Source organism: Pinus tabuliformis, chromosome 6 (assembly GCF_031772625.1).
Source record: "Pinus tabuliformis cultivar Carrire ecotype Pingquan chromosome 6, CPIR1, whole genome shotgun sequence".
NCBI lineage: Eukaryota > Viridiplantae > Streptophyta > Pinopsida > Pinales > Pinaceae > Pinus > Pinus tabuliformis.
In genome coordinates this window covers 1,307,495,705-1,307,521,100 of record NC_142292.1, presented here as the reverse complement: position 1 = coordinate 1,307,521,100, position 25,396 = coordinate 1,307,495,705, and positions in this window count along the sequence as shown.

The window sequence follows — 25,396 nt, the reverse complement described above, 5'->3', positions numbered from 1 at the left end:
GACTACCCACCATAGCCTGATGTTGGGAGACAACTAGAACAGAGTGGGCAAGGATCAGAGTGATAACCCACACCCTGAGTGGTTGTCGCGATGCCTATACAATACGAGTGACAACATTTGTTGGTGTCATTTCCAGGGATATCTTATTCTTAGTGCCTCAATGACATTATGTTATCTTCATAAATATTCTAATCCATTCATTGTCTTGTCAAGTGACACAACCTTTTTTTTGTGCTTATCTTTCATCATTCTTTATCTTTTCATCACCTTATCATGTGTACTCTCACTAATCCTTTCATCTTGTTCACCTCCACCTTTAGCACCAAGACATTTAGGTTGGTTTCCTGTTTGGGTGGCGACTCCACTTGTTCAACCATTCACAAGATCTTACTCTAGAACGAATCTTGGTAGCTTAGTTAACCCCACACCAGATGCTTAAAAGGTTCTAAGAACCTGATTAAACAAATTACATTATAGAGAGAAACTAAATTTTCTCAGAAAGGAAGCCTTCCCTGATATCCATTGTTTCATCAATCCTCCGAATCAAGACATCATGGGTGATTTTTAAAGGCCTTGCAACTTCCCCAACATTCAAGGATATCCTCATGATTTTCCAATTGAGTCTACTATGAGCAAGATGCCAATCTTTAAAGGAAATGATGTCATCAATGTTGAGGCAAATATAAAGAGTTTCAACAGTTTCATCCAAATGTTTTCTCATACTACTGCGTACAACCATGAAGATGTCAAAATGATGTTATTTGTTATGTCCTTAGAAGATGATCCTCTCAATTGGTTTCATGAAAAAGCTGGTAATGCCTTTGATTCTTTAAGAACCCTCCTTTATTCATTCAAAGATAAATATGGGGATAGGAGAGAAGGAAAATATTTGGTTAAAGAAGTCAACACTATTAATAAAAGAGAGAATGAAACAGTGGAATAGTTTAACCAAAGATTCAATAAACTTTTAAAAGATATGACTCAATACTACGAGTCTCCCGACAAGACGGTTTTGGAACAGTATCTTGTGGCTTACCATGTTGAAACTCAATATGAGATAAGACACGCTCACCCAAATACTCTAGTTGTTTCCCAAAGCACAAATGAAGAATTAGAGAAGGACAAGAAAGCCTCGAGAAAATCAGAAATCCCGATGTTTGTAAGAGGTCAAATCAAGTCTAAGCAGAAATAATTTAAAGAAGAAGAGTATTGACCTAATTGGTTAGAGAAATTAATGTTGATCATACAAAAAAAATTGAATGACATACAATCTAGGATGATTCATATGTTAAATATACAACCCAAAGGTGATAGCGATCCTTTGCCAAGAAGAAATCCTCCAAATGATCAAAGGCCTCCTACACCCCTTGAGTCTACTAATATGATTGATGAACATGTTCCTTTATGTAGACCTTGTGAGAGTTTTAATGAATAAAGTACATGTGCCTTTGCTAAAAGAATCTTGGAGGAAAATAGAAACCAACAGAATAATAATGAAATTGAAGATAACTCCAAAGAAATTTTATGTGTCGACATGATTTCTTCATCCTTCGCCATCAATACCTTCAATGAAGAAAAAGACCCCATTACTCAAGCATACTGCGAGAATTCATATCATTAACAACTTATAAAACTTGCCAAAAGTAAAGGTTATACCTATCAGAGGAGAGGTAAAGATCCAAATAAAAATAAGAAAGTTCCTTCTGAAAGGTATAAGTCAGGATTAAAGGTGGATTGGGTAGCATGGATTAATAACATCAAGATGCCAGTTTTAGTCGTAGAACTTTTGAAGATCCCATCACAAAGAGCTTCATTCTTCAGAGCTTTAGGCATTTCTCAACAAGAAAAAATTGATCCTCAACCTAAAGATGAAGAAATTAAGTTAAAAGACATAAACAAATATATGATCAATGAAGATCATCAATCATTCTTTCTGAAATCGGAAATTATTGATCGTCTCCTTCACAATTGCATACTTGATTCCGGTGCATCTACAAATGTTATGACTAAGAAAGTTATGGAACAATTAAACTTAAGAATATCTAGACCTTATCATAACATTTGCTCAATGGATTTGAGAAACATTGAAGTCCTTGGTGTGGTAAAGGATCTATAGGTCGCATTCGCTAATTATCCATATAGGATCATCACCATGGATATAGCATTGGTTGATGTGTTATGTATGTGGGAATGCTTTTATCTAGAAAATTTACAGTTAATTTAGGTGGATCTATCTTATGCCACTATTCCAGTAGCAACAGGTGGTATGGTTAGATTATATAGAGAAGTAGAAAGAAGGAACCACATAGAAGTTCCAAAGAAGTTGGATAATGGTGAAGAGGTTGTTCCACAGGGTCATCCGCCGCATTTTGAGTCAAAATGTGTCTAGCCAGTTTATCATTTTTCTTAATTCGACCGCCCATCCCCTCCTCTGAGCAGAAAGAGAAGCAGGTTTTAGTTTGACAGAGATATGCAACACAATGGTCAGGAAATTCATCGACCAAAAAGGGTCAAGTTTCAACAATGAACATTTGATAAGAAACTTATTGATCTACCAGTCAGCAAGCAGATGTTCAAGATTGTGCTAGATCGATGACATCTGATACCATTGGGCATCATTTATAAAGTATCTCTAACCCTACTCCATTTTATTTCATGTCATTAGCTAGTTTTATTTCACGCATTTATGTTATGTCATTTATATTTTAGTTTGTTAGAGTATATTTTTCTATTCTAGCGAGATTTAGTCTATATACATGATCATTTCAATTTTGAATGGATATCTATTTGAAGGACTTCTGTTTTCTTGGATGCAGGATTTCAGGATTCTTACATTACTTCATGGAAGAAATGTGTCCCAATATGGAGTCAGATGTTGTACACTTTTTGTCAAATTTCCAAGGAAGCAGATATACCAAAAAAATTTCAAAGGACCTGATCATCATTCAACAATTTATTGAGTCATTGTAAACCCATTCTGCAAATTTATAATGTAAATGATGCTAGTAAGACCATGTGTGTATGTAACAACCTAGGTAAGCCTTTTGTTTTGGTGAAAGTTTTATCCTATGAGGTTTTTCATCTCACTGATTCATTTGCATTTCTAAACACAGAGGTCCGCATATTTTTCCCTCCAACCTCACCCCAAAGCTAGGGTGGAATTTGTCCTCGAAGTCTTAGGTAAGTCCTAGTGTTCTAGTCGAGTCTTATGCAAACTTGATTTGAGAATAGTTTAAGCTATTTGACTAAATTATTTTATTACAAAACACTTGGTCTACACGATTGTAATATGTCGCAGAATTGGGTATGTAATTTGAGGGTCTAAGACGAACATGTATTCCCCCTTTGAGGGTTGAATTTGTAAAAAAATGATGTAAAAATTAGTTTAGTGTATGATCCCTCATACTTAGACACCATGACTAAAATATTAGAGGGTGGAAAAAATAATTAACCCTCTCAAGTGTCAATTAATTAATTTTTCTGTAAAAAAAATAATAATCCTAAGCCAGAAAATTAATTAATTAGAGTCAAAATTTAGTTGATAAAGAAATTAAATTCTCTAAGTGGAAAAATTCATGGGTCTTGAAAGAATTAATTTTTGGATGTCCTCCACCAAGGGAATATTGGATATTTCAAGAAAAATTGGGCCCTTGGACCTTGGTGGTTAAATCAAAGTCAAAATTTTGAGGAAATTAGCTCAAAATAATTAATTTTGAGTTAATAAAAAATGAATTTAATGAGAAATTCGAAAATTCCTCAAAATAATTATTTTCAACGGCTATGATTAAAAGATCATCAAAGATTCATCAACGGCCAAAATTATTTTGATGAGGATCGAGCCAACTAGCCATTATTTTTCCACTTGGAGTATTTATTTATAAATTAGAGAGTCATTTGAGTCTCAAGCCATCTAATGTTTGGCTAAGAAATTACTACAGAGGAATTTATGTAACACTACAATCCCGCTAGGAAGGTTTATTTCAATCAGAATAAATATTTTGGGGTGTAGCTCATGGTGTTCAGTGTTCAGTGATTTGTGGTATGTGCTGGGTATGAGTTTTCATATATCCTTCTTATTAATTTTAAAATTTGTTTTTCATTAGATGGAGATAAAGTCATTCTATTGATAAATTCTGGGTTTATCTTAGATGATTTGATTCACCATATATCTAACATTTTTTCTTGAGAAAAATATATAGTGTTTACAAGTTCCCCAGTTCTTGGTCCCCACGTTCACAAACTGTGGGCATGAACTGACCTTGTTTTGACTCTAGATATTTATATGGTTGATCTAACTTTGCTAAGGCTATAGTGTGCATTAATTTTTCAAAGTATTATTATCCATTTATTAAAGAAAAATCCATAATAAAAAAAATCAATGTTTCTTGTGATTTCTTTCAAGCATTGTATATTTGTAAATAAATTTGTAAAAATATTTTGTATATCATTTTTGCTAACTGGGGTTTTAAAAATTTCTGTATATATTGGGGTTTTGGGTATTTGTAAATCTATTTGTGCAGGTGAGATCAAGTGGAGAAAGATGGAATAGAGCTATATCTATGCCCTTGAGGGTAAGATCTAGTCTCCAACATTTTTGTAGGGCCAACCACTGAAGAAATTGAGCAAAATTGCATATTTGAAGGAGATTAATTTTTCTGAAGTTGGAGTTGCATTTTTCAACCTTCTTAGGCCTAGATATAGCCCTTTTAGGGATAGCGTTAGCCTCTTTCCCCCCTTGCGTCAGCCTAAAATCCTCCTACGTCATCTTTTTAGGGCCTTTATGGGTTGGTCGTACCCTCTAGGGGCCTCAACCTACCATTTTAGCCCTTGTGTCAAGGGTTTTAGCCCTTTTCGAGGTTGGGCGTGGGCCTAGGAGGCCTCGTCCCCACTTATTTTCCCTAAATGAAAACCCTAGAGAGATTTCCATGGGATTCTAATCCCGTTAGGGCCTAGCTGCAGCCCATTTTATGCTTCTTCTTCCTCCTCTACCTTTCTCTCTCCTCCTGTGGCCTATTCTTTTCCTCTTTTCAGGATTTACCTAGCCTTTTCTCTTAGCCATTATCTTTCTTGAGCCTTTTTCCCTTGCCCTTAGCCTTCTTTGGCCCTAATTTTTCCCTTATCCATTTTTGAATTTTTTTGGGATTGAATACTTGATGGGTTTTGCATAATTTTGGGCTCAAAAGCTTGTGTTTGCAGGTGGTAGCTTCATTGGAGATTTTTTGGCAAAGTTAGGCAAGTAATGTACAAGGCCTTAGGCCTAGGGTTTTCTCTCTAAACCCTATTCTCTCACTGTTTTGATACAATTGTAAATTCATCTTAATAACAGTGATATAAGTGCCCTAAAAACACATCTAGTTGGTCAAAACACTTTAAAATTGCATAATAAATTTTTCCTAAAATTTTGGCCACATGGGCATTGAAGATCTAGCCTAGATCTACATTTTAGCTTATTGCAATATCTCTTCATAACTAAATAAACATAGCTTATATTTTTTTAATATCACACCTAAAAGGGCCCAAAAATCAATTTTTCATTTTGGCATTTTTATTCCAAAATTTGGGCATGTTTTGGCACTTGTTGTAGCATTGATAGCTCACTGTTTACATATTTTCCTACTGTTGTAATTAACATGTTAGGTCTGATATAAATGTGGTAATCTCATCATAAGAAGGTTGAATACATCTAATTATTGAGTTGCAAAATTTGATTTGATAGTTGGGTTTCTCTTTCTTACATTGGGCAAGCATATGCATCTTGAAATTAGCATCTAAGGCAAATTTATTCACCATTGTCATAAATTTCCTACTGCTGTCATATCATTCACTTAATGCTCATTAAGAGGTCATTGGAACATAAATTCCATAAGTGCTTTAAAAGTTTTACATCTTATTGTTCCTTGTTGCTAGCATTGATATTGTGGAATTAGCTAACACTGTGTTTTCCTTGTGAGTTTATATGTTATAAAGTTCGTACTTCACATCTAATAAGCTCACTTACTAAAACGCTCTAATCATAACTTTCCTTGGTATTGAGTATCTTTAGGGATTTTAAATCTAATTGTCATTGGAATATCTTGAGTGATCTTGATTGGAATCTTGTGTTGATAATTATTGGCTAATTAATAAGTGGATAAGTGCTTCAAGTTCCTTAAATTGATATCATTGATTAAGTATCTTGCGGATTTATTTATTATTGACACTAAGTTAATTGGCACTTCTTGAGTTGTGAGATTGCATATAACTCATTGATAAGTTCTCTTGTTGTTAAAGATTCATCATAACTTAAAGTACTTAAACATTAAGCTAATCTCAAACTAAGGATTTCACTCATTATCATTGCATAAGCATTCTAGGCTTAGCTTGCATTAAAACTTTACCTCCAAGCATAAACTTGACTGATAGACTCCTAGGACAAACCTTTCTCATCTAGCTTGAGGGATTCAACGATTCTTTGTGGTTAACACAATGACCTTGTAGTTGTCAGAGCCACAGTCTCCACAACGTCGGAGGCACTAGGTGGTTGGAACGAAGGGGGAAGTATCGTTAATCAAGTATTTTCTTAATTCATGTTGGCTTCCATCCCACAACCTACTCTGAAGACTGTTCTCAAAACAATTGCGGGAAAGGTTCCAATTAGACTAGGAATATAATCTAAAACTAACCAAGATCCTTGCATCACACTTAGATTTTAGGACTTGGATTTCATATAGGTTAGTCAATCATCCAAGTAGAAGTTTTCCATCTAGTTACTTGGCATCAATTTGTAACAAACAATAAATTTTGACTCCATAAGGCATTGCTCTCAATTCTAAATCTAATTGAATCCTTAATCTTGTTAAATTCTACCAAGTAGCTAGGCCACTCAACTCTGTCTCTCGAGAAAGTTGGTTCGCAACTTGTTTCCATCATCTCATTTCCATAGGGACTACCCCCCATAGCATGTTGTGGGGAGACAACTAGAACGGAGTGGATGGGGATCATAGTGACAACCCCCACCCTGGGCAGTATTCGCAGTGCCTATACAATCAAAGCGACAACACAACCTAATCATAATTATAATCTTATTCGCTAGGAGCTTCCTATTTGATGTAATTTTGCAATAGAGGTTCCATGTCTTATGTCTCAATGTCCACATCTCCTTAAACCTATTGAATAGTTGCTTGTTCCCTCTCTGTGTGCCAAACAAAGCCTATGGATATCTTGAAAGGAGTGATCATAGAAAGTGAGGAAATGTCTCCAATCCTTGAGCCTCTAGCTAAACCAAGTGCCAAATCATACATCATGTTGCAATTGACCTTTAAATTCTCTTTTTGTTAACTTTGCCTCACAAAAACCATCAAAATCTCTTAATTCTAAGAGGTCACTTGCTCTTAGATAGTGGGAAGTGTTTTTTGCACTCTTTCATATTCCTTTCACAATGACATTGGTCCCTATGCACTTCACATAGGAATTGGAAATGACACCTATCCTTTGTCATTTTCCACCCTATATTCGATTAGATACAAAAAAACGAGGCAAGAATCATAAATTACCCTCCAAAATAAGATAGGGGTATAATCATAAGTGCCCAATTCCATTAAGAAATAATTTTGAGTCTCTATGAGTGTTGAAATTGTGTAGCTTCGGGAGGAGGTACTCCCACAAGCCCTTGGTGGTAGGCTTTATTAGGTTCCTATACCAATAGGTGTCATATATCATGATTGACTTGGTTTGGTTCTGAAATATGTACATACCTTTTCTTTTTGCAAATGTTTTCCATATTTGTAAAAAATCAAAAAACTAGAAAATGTAAAGAGGGTATGACCTAAAAGAAAAATCAAAGGGCAAAAAGAATAAAGAAAAGGCCAAAAAAATGAAAGAAAATGAACCCCAACAAAAAGAAAAGACCATGAAAGTGTGCAAGTCCAAATGCCACTACTTTACTTTTGTATAATAAAGATTATGTGTAACTTGTTACTTATGCCCCAATCCATGGTAACAAAATAGTTTAACCTTGGTTAATCCATGTTTCAATTTCATGTTTATAGAGATAGAGAATAAAATCTGACCAAACTGTTTAATCTTGGCAGATAAGTAGATAGGTAGAGTGAATAAAAGGAGCTCAACAGTTTAATTTGAGCCCTTGGATGTAATAAGTGTAGATTTAGATAGATTGCTATATGTAAAAGAAAAGAAAGTGTGATAAGGGTTTGCCAATTTAAGTGCACCCTAATAAAGAAGTAAAAATGCTAGGTTAAGTAGGTAGGGTAAGTAGATGATTGGTTGCAGAACAAAGGTGTGATGAATGGTTAAGTTTAATGCTCAAATCTCTTGCTTTCATCACTTGGGACAAAGCATGGATCACAATGAAGACAACATATCAAGAATTCAAAGTCAAATTAATTAACTTCCTCACTCTTTTTCCCCTAATTTTTACTAATTTCCCCTAAGTACTAAAGGCACCTATAACAAGTTAGAGGGGCTCAGAGCATTTCTCTGACTTTTGGAGGGACCGGACCCTCGGCCCAATAATTTGAAATACCTAAAGTACTTAAATCCCCTTCATCAATATTACCCCTCCATAAAGTCATTCATTCCCTTTATAAAGCTTTTCCTAAGTAAAATCCTATTTTACTTAGGAAAATTAAAACATTTTATCTCAAAAACCATTATATTCTATTAGCCTAAGTCATGAATGTTGTATGATGAAATGTTTTAGGAAACATTTTAACTTAGCGCATATTCATATCCTACTAAGTCATTTTAACCATTAACTTGTATTATTATTAACTCCCGAAAAATCACCCATTACCCATATTATTATTAAAATCCCAATAAATATATATCCTGCCCCGCGTTACGAAATAACCTTAATAATGATTGATAAATGGGATTAATTAGTCAACCCATGACTAATTAAGAACCCTGACCCCCACCATGCTAAATAAAGGATTAATTAATCAGCAGGATTAATTAATAACTTTTTGACCAATCACATCGCCCCCGATGTAATTAAAGCCCCTTTTTAACATCAGGCCCCCTCCATTTAACTCCCCACCACTTAACCTTACTAATTACCGTCCAATCAGATTTCCTAGATTCGACGACCATCGCTAATATTGCACGGGCCCTTCGGTCGAACGTTAAGCGCACGATATGAGCAGTTTTCCAAAAATTGCCGAAGCTACGTGTCAATTGATAAATGGAATCGCGCGGCCCTCCCTCAATACCACCAACCTCCCATAAGCGGTGCGATGAAACCCACTTACCGCCTCCCATAAGCGACAAAATGTCACATCATCAAATTGACGCCATCTGTCCTTGTCGCTAACCCGCCAAAACATTGCCTTTGCATAAAAAACAAGTGTAATCTATTCTTCGTCCTTTATTCAGAACAATCCCATGCATGCACGTAGCACGTCCAAAATCAACTAGCTCGTCCCCCAATTGTCAACCACCTTACGCGTTGCCTTTCAACACCACTCCAGTCCACTGTGTGCATCCTGTGAACATGAAAATCATAGCTAGTTGCCCAGGAACAGGTATTTACCAGATTTTCTCCTGGAAACCTTGTTGTGTACTAAAATTTCTCTGAAATTGCTTTAAAACCCAAAGTTTTCAGTTCAAATTGAGTTGTTAGCTTAGTCCAAAACTTCCCAAGCACCTCTATTTTAAACAAATTTCATTAAAAGGTCCCAGTTTCGTCCCTGAAAACACAAGAACCAGGGATGAAAACCCCCGTGGCCCTAAATGTAGCTCCAATCACTACTCCTCACAAGGAATTCGACTACCTCCCCTTAGCAGATAAATACTTCCAAATAAAAGACCTTCAACCTGATAATTGCCACCCCTCATACACCCTCAAACTGCTGAGATTATAGAGAAGAAAAATGAAGAAGAACTTATGGACTTGGTCCTTAAGTTAAATGAGCAATTGAAGGAAACAGAGCAGGAATTGGAGAAAGCAGTGCAGTCAAGGCAAAGTGAGTCGACCATCCAGCCCTAAACTATAGTGCCTATAGTTTCAACAACAGTCCCTTCCACTATGGCAACTGTTTTAGCACCAAACATTCCTTTGGCAACAGCCACACCAGTGGAAGCAACAGGTACAACACAGGTAGGTACATCAACACAGAGCACAGAGGACTTAATTAAGTCAATGGAAGAAATGAAGCTCCAAGTAACAGAGCTACAGAAGGTAAAAGAGAAGTTCACTACTTTGGAGCAGAAATATGATTTATCAAAGATAAATTATGCAGAAGAGAGAAGGAAAAATAAGAGCATGACAGAACAGATTAAAGCATTGGAGAAGGACCTGACTTTTGAAGAGCCTTTGACAGACATTAGGAAGATATTGTGGACCAATATCATTGATTCCATCAATGATATTTGGTCATCAATTCAAATTATTTTTGAACAAATTGATTTAGTAAAGCTTTCTCTTGAAGCAATTAAGGAGACCAGAGAAGAACTGGGTAGAAAACCCGAGGAAGCAATCAGATTAATCAATTTCCTGAATAGTAAAAGCAAGAAATAGTTAGAACAATTAGACATTGAGGATAGGACTGCTACTATCCTTGAACTGAAGAAAGTTCTGACAAAAAGAAAATTAATGCAAGGCCTGGAGCGAAGATGTCAAAGTATGCAGGAAGACATAGATGAGTTCATGAGAAAGTTTGACATCTTAAAGAGTGAAGGACTCCCAAGCCCTTTAGTCATCAATGATAGGCTAATGGTTCAGATTGATTACATTGATAAATTACATCAGTAGGCTGACAGTCAGGGTATTTCATCTTCAACCAAGGCATTACCAACAGGAAAAGTGTTGTACGACGGTTTAGATAACCTCTTTTTTATTGAACATGAAGTAAAGTACTTATTCCTAGTACAACCCAATTTTGTGAACTATACAGAGGCAGATGAAATTTGCAGGAAGCTGATAGGAACAAAAATACCAAAGGATGAGTGCTTGACCAACATGACTGACATCCTATAAAGTTCCATGACAAAAGTGAGGTAAATAGAAATATTTACCACAGTAAATCTTGGTAAAAAGGATGAATGCTGGTAAACAGGTAAAGTGTATCAGATATAGGTGAAAGAGTATCAGTTGAAAAGGTCAAATTAGATGTCCAGCACAGAGATACTAGGGTAACAAAGGTCAAATTAGATGTCCAGCACAGAGTTACTAGGGTAACAACAAGATGCACATTCGTAGAGAATGCTTCTAGCTCCTTCGAATCTAAGGGAATACCTCCAAGCAAAGTCAACAAGTATCCTCCATGCAACGACACCTATAAAAGAAGCAATCTAAATTATAAATGTCAAGTCGGCCTGCAATCTTCTAGTCGGTCTTCAAGTTGGCCTAAAAGGAGGGACACTCCTCTATATATAGAGGTTGTCCACTCCATTATAACGTCAAGAATCCATCTTTGAAATCAATGAAGAAAAGGTGCGAGTAAAGGGTGATAAAGTGATAATAAAGGGAGCCTCTAGTGCAGATACAAGGAGAAGTCTAGGCCAAAGTTAAGAGGATTGTTTTCTAGGGTAGAAAACAGTCACACATGCGAGAAAAAAAGCCTCTTCATGCAATCACTACAACATTATCATCACAGTCACATAATATCGTTGGTTGGGCAATCTAAGTAGGCCTATAAGGCCCCTCACTAAGCGAAGAAGGACGAGGTCAACATCACAAAGAAAACAGTCACATGTGCGAAGGTAAAGATGTTATCTCTGCTGTCATAAAAATCCTCCCATTACATTCATATAAGTTCGTTGATTGATCAAGAGAAGAAATGAATCATCATAAGAAAAGGGTCTCATCAAAGGTATCTCTTCTAGAGAAAGTGCAACAAGGTTTACCAACAAGTTAAAAGAAGAACGAAGTGCTGGAAGGAGGAGGACGAAGTTTCAAGGAACGAAGTGCCGGAAGAAGTGTCGAGGAACAAAGTGCAGAAAGGATAAAGGACTTGACTTGTGCTTAGAGGATATTCTTTTCAGGGGTCTAGGGTTTGGCATTGATCAATAAGAAGCTTCAATAAAAGAAACTTACTAAAGGGTTTTCCTCTCAAGAGAAGAGAGGTTTTGGCCCTGGCAGAGAGCCAACATCTTGTGTTCTTGTTCTTATATTTTGGTAGTAGTTTGATGAAGTACACATACATGCATTAATAATAAGAAGAAGAAGATTAAGATAACAATAAAAAGTAAAAAGACTCCACAAATTGTTATCAAGTAATGAATAATCACACTCCACTTATTTTCCCTAGATTCTTCAACAAAAGGAAGTGTGTTAGGGCCTTTTCCAAGCAAGGAAAACTAACAACACAGTGAAGAATTCTCGCTGCAAGGGATAATAGTAGAATTGGAGGACAGTGGGCTAAAGGAAAAATCCCATGTGAGTAAATTGGTTTGGTGATTAATCTAGTTGTTATAGTGGTGTATTTAGAGTGTTGTAGGTGTTGGTTGTTGGGAATATGAGAGCCTAAGGGACTTCACCTTAGCCATAGGTAATCAAGTCAAAAGGAATTGACTTGATATTGGCATTGTACAGGGATTGTAAATGGCCATGATCTCTAGTACGAGAGACTTGTGATTTTCTTATAAATGGGCTGATAAAAAACAAGTTTGGGCATTAAATTGTTGTGTGCTATCATTAATATGATTGTTGTTATATTTCCCTTGTGCAAAATTATTTGAAATTAGGTATTTTCTATGTGTTTATATTTTATAGTTAAGAGCATAGATCGTACATGGAATGCTAAATTTCTAACAATAAAAAATTGAAACAAAAGCTTCTATATCCAAAGCTAACACAAATGGGGGAAGAAAATCAAAATCAAGGGAGGTGGGAAGTGTATAGAGCACACCCATTCACATAAATTTTTCCAACATCCAATAATATAGCTTTAATCATCTTTCACTTTGTAGGCATGTTATGTTCCCACACAACTTCTTCGTATTCATTTTGTCCAAATTTGTGTCCCATACTTTGTGCAATGCGAATAATCGTCTCCAAACAAAAATCGGCGTTTATTCGGGGACTATCAGTGGTGTAATGAGCTAGAAGGTTATGGCGTTCTTTACCTACCATTGCTTCATCTTACCAGTAAATACTCGACCAAAAGACCGCCAGGGTTATTCTCATCTTAACCAAGCCCATGCATGGCCGCAATGTCTGGTTTAGAAAACTAGAATCAGGGCCCTCAGCATTTACAGCAACACAACCAATCCTCATCAAGAGAATTTTAATTAAGGCAATAAGGGTCAATTTCCATTATGGCTGGTAAAATTTCAGCGAGATGCATCACTTAGATTAACCCATGAAATTTTGAAGTTTCCAAATCCCATTGCAAGTCAAACAAGATGAATAGAAACGTGGCTGCTAGTCTCTGCCTAAGGGAAAAATAAATATAACTTGGTTACCTAGTGAGGAGTTAAGGTTACATTGTCACATTCAATGTTATAATTCATTGTTTCAGTTTGAATAGACCCAGTTTCATCTCCATTAGCAATCTAAATCACAGCGAGAAACACCAATATAAATCCATAATAAGATCATACTACAGGTTTTTTTCACACGTAGTTCTAGGATCTACGAGAAAAAGTTGGAGTTTCTCAGTCCCCGCTATCCATCCCAATTGACTGTGAAAAGGATAAATCTGGATGGGTGCACAATAACACTAAGTAGTTGAAGAAGACTACATTATTACCCAGTAGGGTTCTTGATCTTTGAAATAGAGCATATCACACTCCAATTAACAATTATCCCTGTGAATTGATAGAACAAAAAGTATAGTTCAATTCTTTAGGTATATGTGCATCCAAATATTTTGAGTTATCCTCAGCTGCAAGAAATTCTTTGGTGTTCGCAACAATGACAGTGCCTACTCCAACCAAGCCTCTTTTGATGAGCAGACCAAAATCTGGGCCATAATCATTCATGGAGTGGTTCATGAATATGAAATTAAAGTACCGGGCTTTCATTATATTGAGCAAGTCCTTTAATTTTGTAGGCACATCAACCAATCTTCCTTTAATCAGTGTGACCTTTGAAGATATTTCTGATGTTTTTGATGTTTCATCCAACACTCGCACCTCTGCAGATATGCTTGATGATATCAAACCAACATGAAATCTATCAAATATATACATGGAAACATATCCATGTGTATTTCCTTCAGTACAGACTACATATGACAGAGTCTAGGGAACACATCAACCCAAGAATTTATCAGCTTACGATGCATTCAAACTTACCCATTTCTACCATTACGATGCATTCAAACTTACCCATTTCTACCATTAAATCTGACATTGCGACCCAAAAGAAATATCTAAGCATTGTAGCACTCAATTTGCAATTGTGATGATAGTGTATTCATAAAAATATAAATGAATTTGTCTGTTTATTGAGATTCAATATGAGAATAACATCTTGATATATTGGACTAAAACTTGCAGTGATTCCGAATATCGGTGTTACGTTTGCATAGGAACGAAAGAGAACTCTTTGAAAAAAATGCACCTACCATTTTAAGGGCAGTAATAATAGCCAAAAGACTCGAAGAGAATAATTGAAACAAGGTTAGTATAACATACCTGTCAAATGTGAATAGCATGGCATGGCTTTGAAAATAAATGAAGGAATGCAAGTAGAGTTTGGCTTTGAAATTCTGAATGACAACAGAACAACGTTTTTCTCCATAAAACCATATTTACTAAAAAAAATTGCAAACACTCAAAAACAATCTAAATTTAGAGATCAAATCAACCCAAAGTTAACCTCGACCTTTTCCTTCGGTAGAAATGTTTGAAATTAATGAAGAAATATAGTCTTTTCTATATTAATGTAATTGGTTTTTTGTTGTTGTACATTAGGGTTGAGATCCTCTATTTAGGTCCAAGATGGTCTTATTTAGGTCCAAGATCCTCTTATTTAGGGAGTGGTTCAAACCACTCAACTAATGTATGATTTTATATGTACTAGACTTTGATTGAATGAAGTGTGTGGAGTGCGTTGACATTCTCCAGCTGACTCACCTAGAGAGCCTCTTGATTTTATCTCATACCCTGTCTCTCTTTGATTTTAACATGGTATCAGAGCATTGGATCAAAGCCTTGTGTGTTGTTTATTAAATGAGGTTGAGTCCTTGAAGGTGCACTGCGTGATCTTTGGTGTTGAGAGCGAAAGCCTTTTCCTGGTGCATGGTTTGTTGGAGCGACTTGCATGGATATTCTGAGTGCATTTATGTTTGTGCCTCTAGTGATTGGATAACCCACAGACAGCGGCGGTGGTGGCCGTGAAGGAGACAATTATCTTCGTATTTCTTTCACCCCATAGTTGTTCTGTTGTGGTAGGACGGTGTGTGTGATCTCGTCTGATTGTGTGCTTAGTATTTTGGGTGATCTTCCTGTTGAGCCCGTCGGTGGAGCCCGTGTCGTATTCTAATTCTGATTAGGGTTGTGATCATGGAATTTCCCCCATCGCTTGGTTGTATCTGTTATGGTGGATCAATGTTTCAGTCTGCGGGATCACTGTGTGGATTGACAACATTTCAGTGGCAGCGTGGATCGTTGATCAGAGTGGTGTCGTGGCATCGAAGTGGCGCAACGGAGGAGGTGCAGAGAGTGAAAGACGAGCTTCTGTATCCTCTCATGGAGCAGTGTGTGGCAGTAGAGGCTATAACTGCTCGTCGAGCAGCGTGGAGCATTGATCTGAAGAGGCACAATGTTCATTGGATGAGGCACGACGTGGATGCAGTGGAAACATTCAATCTATTGGTGGATCATTGTGTGTGAGCATCATCGGTTTTTGGATCAGTCGCTGCGTGGATCTCTGGTGTGGAGTCGCTGCAATTCCTCTGTTTTTAGCAGTGCTTCGATTGATTGAGAATACAACTTGAGTCATATTGCAGCTCGGTATTGCAACTTGATTGTGATCAACGGTGGATGTGTGCCATCGTGGAGATCATGGTATCGTGATCATTGTTGTTATTGTATGCCATCTCGTGATCTGAGGTGCAGGAGTTGCTCAGTGTGGTCATTGGCATTGGTCTTCATCAATTTTTTTCTTGCAGACCTATGTTTGGAGGAAATCTCGCTGCGCGTTTTGCTGCCGGTGAAACTTTGATAACGTGGAGGTGTCGTCGTTGCACAATTATGGTAATATTATTCATCATTAGATTACATTGAGTCGCCTCGAGCAGTGTCGAACTCTGTGTGTGTTGGACTGCATGTGGTTTGAGCATGCGATTGTCCAGCCATAAGTCGAGATGGGGTGAACCAAATCATTGGAGAAGAGCCGACTCGTAGAATAGTAGGCATTGTGGGCATGCAGAAGCTTCACAAAAGAGAGAAACGATGTGGCTGCGTAGTGTTTCTTGAAAGAGAAGCGAGAATATTACCATCCCCTCTCGAGATTGCATACTGAAACTGAAGCACCTGTGTAGAGCTGTCTGTGGAGTGTAGTGTGAGGGTGAGAGAGGTTATTTTGCATTGTACCGAGTTTTGTGCTGTGATCCAACCGTGGGCAATGCAAAGAGATGAGTTTGAAGATGGTGCTTTATTTGGGATAAAAACACATGCTTTATATGAGCATTGGACCATGTAGCCGTGGTTGGAGAATATGCCAAATCTAGCCAGCGTGTAGGGAAAAGTTGTGCTGAGCCAAGTGTTGTGTGGGGCCAGGGTGAAGTAGGTCAACTATTTTGCTGTGAAAGAGGTGAGGAGTTGTACTACAAGAAGTCAACCGTTGGAATTGTGAGGCGATTTTATTGGCGCAAAATTGTTGTCATATCAGGTGTGTGGGGGGTCTAGGAAATAAATTTATTGTTGTCATATCAGGTGTGTGGGGGGGGGGCTAGGAAATAAATTTATTGTTGTCATATCAGGTGTGTGGGGGTCTAGGAAATAAATTTGGAGTGAAATAAGTAGCGTTGTTTATATGTCTATATTTTCAGACATCTTTGACATTGATCTTTTTGATGATCTATTTTTCATGTGGCCATTTGGAGGCATTTTTGGCTTGGGCAGTATTTTTTAGTCAGAATATTTCTCCAACAAACAATGTGGTTTTATTAATGACAAGAAGTATCATGAGCCACACTCTGCTCAACAGGTTTTTACAATTGAAGAGGTTTCTGCAATTGAAGAGCGACTAGTGGTTCATGAAGAAGGGCGTAAACACTTGAATCATGAACCTATTATTCAAGATCTAGATGATGACAAGGGAAACAATGAACTAAGAGAACAACAGAGACAAAGAGGAAACAAGAGTGTCTTCAATGGAACTAACAATTCTTATCAAAGCCAATTATCATCTCAAGATTTTCCATCTCAAAGCTCCAAAGTAATCTACATGGGACTAAATAAATCATACTATACATCCTTAATAATAAGGAGAATGGACTTTAATGAGGTGATCCACAAGGAGCACATGGAATCAGATAAAACCTTGTGTGGGTGGAAAGATTCTCATGCTCAGATGATTGATACTAGAAGTATTGCTTCAAGTAAGCTTGCACTTTGTGGAGCTTTATCTATCACCAATGATCAAGACAAAGCACATCAAGTGGCTTATGTTAAGCCAAGGAAGGAAAAATATGACTTTGGGTGAATTTCTCAATTAAGGGGGAGCGTTGAAATTAATGGAGAAATCTAGTCTTTTCTATATTAATTTAATTGATTGTTTGTTGTTGTAGGTTAGGATTGAGATCCTCTATTTAGGTCCAAGATCCTATTATTTAGGGAGTGGTTCAAACCACCCAACTAATGTATGATTTTATATGTACGATGAATGAAGTGTGTTGAGTGCTTTGACATTCTCCAGGTGAGTCACCTAGAGAGCCTCTTGATTTTACCTCATATTATGTCTCTCCTTGATTTTAATATGATATGAGAGCATATGATCAGAGGCCTTTTTGTTGTTTATTAATTGAGGTCGAGTCCTTGAAGGTGGACTGTGTGATCTCTGGTGTTGAGAGCGAAAGCCTCTGCCTGGTGTGTGGCGTGTTGGAGTAGCCTGCATGCATATTCTAAGTGAATTTATGTTTGTGCCTCTGGTGATTGAATAGCCCACAGAAAACGTCAGTGGTGGACGTGAAGGACACACTCATCTTCATATTTCTTTCGCCCAAGAGTTGTTCTGATGTGGTGGGATGTTGTGTGTGATCTGGTCTGATTATGTCCTCAATATTTTGGGCGATCTTCCTATTGATCCCATTAATGGAGGCCATGTTGTATTCCAATTTTGATTAGTGTTATGATCGTGAAATTTCCCCCACCACTTGGTTTAATCTGCTTTGGTGGATCAACATTTCATTTTACGGGATCACCATGAGGATTGATAGTGCTATAGTGGCAGCATGGATCGTTGATCAGAGTGGTGTTGTGGCATCAGAGTGGCCAACAGAGGAGGTGTAGAGAGTGAAAGAAGAGCTACTGTATCTGCTCGTGGAGTAGCATGTGGCATCTGAGGCCGTATCCGCTCGTAGAGTAGCGTGGAGCGTTGATATGAGGAGGCACGACATTGATCAGAGGAGGCACGACGTGGCTATAGTGGCAATGTTTGATTGGTTGGTGGATCATTGTGAGTGAGAATTGCCGCTATGTGGATTAATCGATGTATGGATCGCTGTTGTGGAGTCACTGCAATTCCTCTATTTTTAACAATGCATCAATCGATTGAGAATACATCTTGGAGTCGCATTGCAGCTCAATTGTGATTAGCAGTGGATGCGTGCCATCGTGGTATCATGATCACTATTGTTATTGTATGTGATATGTTTTTGTATGATTACTTTTTCTGTGCTAATAACAATTACATATTTATAAACATGTGCTTGCTTCTTTCTTTTTTAGCTGAGGTTTCCTTAGTTGTTGGTGCTTACAAACAAATAAATTTCTTTAAGTTAAACAAGACATTCATGAGGAAAATAGCCTATAAAATGAATAATGAACAACAAACATGTACAGTGCAATAAACCATCAAAGATACATATTAACACAATGTTTTGATGAAGGAGTTCACCCCTCTTGGGCTACATCTCCTTGGTTCAGCTTCCATGGCTTGTGCCTCTATATTAGCTCAATGTGGAAACAATGTTGTTTACAAAGCTCTATGGCTCCTGATACCTACACCAATGTGTTCAAAAGGTCAAAATTAGCCAAAAACAATTCTTTCTGATCTCCATTTGGTCAAAAATTGAGCAAGTTATGCTTCACTCAATTTTTCCTAGGAAACCTCTACTAAATCTAGAGAGACTCCAGTTAAGTCCGCCAAAACTGGCAATTTCCGCCTAACTTGGGGCGCCGCCAAATCCACCGCCAACTTAATCAACTGTTTAATTAAATTCTAAATGGAATTAATTAATATTAAGTGTGATTAGCGCGCTAAGCACTATCCATTATTCCGTCGGTCATTTAACATGCATTTAAATATAATTTCGTGGCTTTACTTTTTAAATCCTTCACCCATGGTTCAATAGTTAGGCCTTGGTATTGGGAGGGGGAGGTCACAGGTTCAAACTTGCCCTCCACCCATCCCATAACACATATTTTGCCACCCGAAATATTACCATAAAAAATTTAAATGCACCACCCGAAATATTTGTTGACTTTGACATAGTTCAATGTTGTTGATTTAATTTGGAAATTTATAAGGTTTATAATATATGTGGATTTTATATATAATATAAATTTTAGATATATATTTATATATAGTATAATATATGAATTAAAAATCATATAAAATAATATATATATATATATATATATATATATATATATATATATATATATATATATATATATTATAGATTATATGATCTTTAATTCATATATTATAATATAATTTCCACATAATATTAATCATAAACTCATAATTCCATCTTGGAGCCAATCAGGCAATTTCACCTTCTCTGAGCTAAACTAGCGAATCCGAAGGTGACACTTGTCACAACCCCATTGGGCGAAAACTGAAGAAGATTCCCCCTGCTCACTGGATTGCCATGTCATCATTTTGCAATTTTTTAGCTATTTAGGAAAACCAACAACAGGCCTTTTCTCCTTCATCCAGACTTCGTTTTCAGTGAAACAAATTGAGTTGCGATCATCTTAATGAGACGAACATAGCCATACAATTTTCGAGCCAATATGAGAACTTTGATTTTTGAGCTAAATATTGAGCACTTGATCATTCCTCCCCACTAGAAGCCTTTTGGACCCGAAAAGATACTATTATCTAACAAGTAGTTGAGGGTACAACCCCCTCACCTTTCCAAGCTCGATCTAATTAGATTTTAACGAATTTGTTTCCTTGAGCTCCTCTCTAAGGAAATCAACATTCACTTGCCTTGAGGACCCCGTTCTATACAAGTTGATCTTGAACTATTTTTTGCACCATTTTTAGTCGTTCATAGAAACTCATGGTTTTTTCCAAGTCGCCATCAAAAGAAACATCCTTCTTACCATGACGACATAACAAAATATAGTGCAAATGGATGACAAATTTCACTACTTGGTTTACAAGACTCAAGCCTGATTGTACATCTTGAAAGTATGAAATTTATGAACATAACTTTCATGTAAAACATAATGATGCTTGAATACAATAGTTACATAACCAATAGGCCTAAAAGGCATAAAAATAAACTTGTTGCTTATACCTCTTTTGTACCTTCGAACCAAGTGAAATTTTTGACAAGTATCCATCCAATGAAAGTGCATGGATCACTGCAACTTAATCTTTACACCATGGAAATCTTCTGAATGAAATAAGATGGTGAAGTTGCTTGCATAAACCTGAAACTCAAATGAACCTTTCAAGTTTGAAAGAGCATAAAAAATAATTGAACTGATATTTTGGTTTGAAGCAACACATGCCTCTTGCTGTTTGCCTCCCCACTGGAAGAATTCATACACACATGACAATGAATGCCAAGGAGCTTCGAAAGAAGAGATTTCAACAAAAACTTTCCTCCAACATTGGGTTGCTCCCAACAAACCTCTTATCAAAATGACGATCTTGGGTGTTGACCAATCAACAATGGCATCCAACTTAGAGAGGCTTGCCTTCAACATACCTCCTCCAATATCATGGCCCAAATGCATCAAAGAAGTGAAACCCAACTCGTACTTTGGAATATTCAAAACATCAAATAATTTTCCTTCATAGATTACATGTGCATAAGAAGACTTTCTAAACATGTTTATGTCACCCAAGTGGACAATTTCTTCAAGAAATGACTCTTTTTTCCCATAATTCGAATACTTGTATGTAATGGAAGTGTTGCAAAGAACATACAACATTAAAAGCCATACAAACCATTCTTGTTTGGTGTTATGTATTCTTGCACTAACCTCTTTTTACAACTTTTCTTTGGCAAAAACTACTCCTTTTGTCCTCTTTCTTGAAATATTTACCATTCCTCTTTGGCACCATAACCATCGGTGCACAACATGGCGTAAGGGATGTTTGAATGAGCCCATTGTTCAACAAACTTTTGCATTGCATTAGTGTCTCTACACTTTGCAATTGTGTCAACTCTTGCATGCTAACATCACAAAGAGAAACCTCTTGTTGCAAAGATATTTCATGTGAAGTTTCTTTCTCTTTGAAGGACGATTCCTTCACAACCTGAAATACTGCATCACTCTGATGAACTGAACCAACCAAATCAGAATTGAAACTTGCATTACATGCAAAAACATTTTCATAAACAATATCATCATTTGGCTTGAACATGAGAAGTACTAAACTTTTACTTGAATTCACTAGTCCTTTTGCCTCCCCTGCATTAACCAAAGAAATTTTCATCCTTTTGTGATGGGCTCTCACTATATACTCCACACCATCCTTGAACAAGTGATACTTGTTTTCATGGTGGTAAAATACTGCTTTCTGGTCATACAAATATGAACTACCCAACACCACACTTGAAATATCAAGCGTTACCACATCTAACTCTACTTCGTCAACAAAATTTGTAGTGATTGCAAACTTAAACAAACATTTTCTTGTAACCTATAAACTGGTGTCTTTTGTTATCCATCCCAAAGGGTATGGTTTATGATGAGGTACAGTTTCAAGGTTCAATCTGTTGACTAAGTCTTCAGATATTAGATTCGCTTGTGACCCACTATCAAAGAGTGTGTCAATCTTGGTGTGTTTAGAGATGACCCTAACATGAAATAACTCAATTCGTCTATCGTCTGTAGTGGTAGTGGTGTTATAGTTTTGTGAACTAATGCTTGCAATATATTATTTTCCTTTGATTCCCACGATAGTGATTTTATTTTCATCACCTGATTAAGAACCTAAATCTTCTTAAGTTATAGCAATGGTTTTCTGTTTCCCTTTATTGTTGAACTTATTTGGTCTCATTTCTGGATGCAATTTCCATCAATGGGCTTCATCGTGCACCTCTTTGGAACAATGTTTGCATGTGATTTTCTCCTCTTATTTCTTCACACTTGCATTCTTCTTTCCCTCCCATTTTCCTCCTTTCTCTTTCTCCTTACCCTTAGGTGGATTTTTATTACTATTCTCTTCATAAGTGTTCTTTCCTCTAGATTCAAGATGTGTGGCTTGCACATCATCCAAATTAGTTGGATTGAACATAAGAATAGTGTGTTTAAGATAGAAATGTAAACCCCCAATATATTTCAGCAGTGTATCTTGAGAATTCAAATTTACTCCTAATAACAAAGCCCTTTTTCTAAACTCCTGTGTATAATCTTGGACTGTTTGGCCTTTAAGCTTCCTAAAATTTTGCCAACTCATAATGGATTTTTGCATTTAAGATAAATGATAAAATTGTCTTTTAATTGTAGAAACAAATTCAACCCAAGTGATGGATATCTTACCATGGATTCTCATTTCCTCTAGAGTCTTTGCTTCCCACCAAACTAGTGCATCTCCTTCTAGCCTCAGTGAAGCCAACTGGATCTTTATATCATCTTCTTGAAGGTTTTGAATTCTGCATTATACCTCCAACCGCCAAATCCAATTGTTTAACTTTTTTTCATTCACCTCTCCATTGTACATGGGAAATTCAAATTTTATGTCCAATTTCAGTAATGGAGTTTTTCCTTTTGGGGTTTTGGAATGAGTATGGGTAGTTGCAGTGGTGGTAGTGGAAGATGATGTTGTGTGAGATGGTGAAGATGATGAGGAAGATGATGAGGATGGTGGAGATGGAGGTGGCTTTCCACCATTCCCTTTGGAATCCTTCTTCTCATCTTTTTTGTCCTCTAAGCTTCCTTCTCCATGTGGAGGTTTAGAACTCTCTCCAACCATTCTAGTGTTCCTCTCTTCATAGAGGACTTTAACCATCTCAGTCAAAGTATAGAAATATTTCTTAAATTCTTCCTCTTCTGAAGAAGGACCTTCAGGCTCTCTTTCTCCAGACATAATGGCTATGGATTTAGGCTCAGAAATTTGTAATGATTGTACCTCTTCAATCTCAATTGAAGGCAAAAATTGAGCAGTTTCAAGTGCAACTGGAATTAGAACTTTGGATGATGAAGATTATGGCCTTGTGTCTCTCTTTCTTCTAGGCATTACCTAAGGATTTGCAACAAATAGCTTCCCTTCTCCTCCATGCAACTTTAACCTTGTAAGCATCACAATTTTGCAACCATTAAAACCTTAATTGCACAAACTCAAGCAATCAAGAAATTCAACCTTAAGCTCCGATACCAACTTGATCTGTTTTTGTATGATTAGTTTTGTTGTGCTAATAAAAATTATTGATTTATAAACATGTGCTTGCTTCTTGCTTTTTGTGTTGAGGTTTCCTTAGTTGTTGGTGCTTACAAACAGGTAAATTTCCTTAAGTTAAACAAGACATTCATGAGCAAAATAGCTTCAAAAATGAATAATGAATAGAAAGCATGTACAATGCAGAAAACCATCAAAGAGACAGATTAACAGTGTTTTGATGAAGGAGTTCACCCCTCCTGAGCTACATCTCCTTGGTCCAGCTTCCATGGCTTGAGCCTTTGTATTAGTTCAATGTGGAAAACATTTTGTTTATAAAGCTTTATGGCTCCCAATACCCACACCAATGTGTTTAGAAGGTCCAAATTAGCCAAAAAAACTTCTTTATGATCGAAAATTGAGCAAGTTATACTTCATTCAATTTTTCCTAGGAAACCTCTGCTAAATCTGGAAAGACTCCAGTTAAGTCCGCCAAAACTGGTAGTTTCCGCCTAATTTGGCGCGCCACCAAATCCACCACCAACTTAATCATCTATTTAATTAAATGCTAAATGGCATTAATTAATATTAAGTGCGATGAGCGCACTAAGCACTATCCATTATTCTGTTGGTCATTTAACGTGCATTTAAATATAATGTCGTGGATTTGCTTTTTAAATCCTCTACCCATGGTTTAATGGTTAGGACTTGGTATTGGGAGGCGGAGGTCATGACTTCAAACTTTCCCGCCGCCCATCCCTTAACATATATTTTTCTATCTGAAATTACCATAAAAACATTAAATGTGCCACCCGAAATATTCGTTGACTTTGATATAGTTCGATGTTGTTGCTTTAGTTTGGAAATTTATAAGGTTTATAATCTATGCGGATTTGATATATAATATAAAGTTTAGATATATATTTATATATAATATATAATAATTATAATATAATATATGAATTAAAAATCATATAAAAAAAATATAAATAATTTCCACATGATACTAATCATAAACCCATAATTCCATCTTGGAGCAAATTAGGCAACTTCACCTTTTCTGAGCCAAACTAGCGAATCTGGGTGACACTTATTATAGCCCCATTGGACGAAAACTAAAGAAGATTACCCTTGCTGACTGGACTTCCATGTCATCATTTTGTCCCATTCTGCAATTTTTTTCGCTGTTTAGGAAAACGAACAACAGGCATTTTCTCCTTCATTCAGACTCTGTTTTCAGTGAAACGAATTGCGTTGTGATTGTCTTAACGAGATAGATGTAGGCATACAATTTTTGAGTCAATAAGAGAACTTTTATTTTTGAGCTAAATATTGAGCACTTGATCAATATGCCATCTCGTGATCTGAGGTGCAAGAGTTGCTCCATGTCGTCATTGGAGCTGGTCTTCATCAATGTTTTTCTTGCAGACCTGTGTTTGGAGGAAAACTCGTAGTGCGTTTTTCTGTTGTTTCAACTTTGATAGTGTGGAGCTGTAGCTATTGCACAATTGTGGTAATATTCTTCATCATTAGATTACATTGAGTTGCCTCGAGCAGTGTGGAATTGCATGTGTTGGACTGCATGTGGTATGAGCATGCGATTGTCAAGCCAGAAGTTGAGATGGGGTGAACCAAATCATTGGATAAGAGCCGACTCGTAGAAGAGTAGGTGTTCTGATCATGCAAAGGCTTTGCAAAAGAGAGCAACGAAGAGGT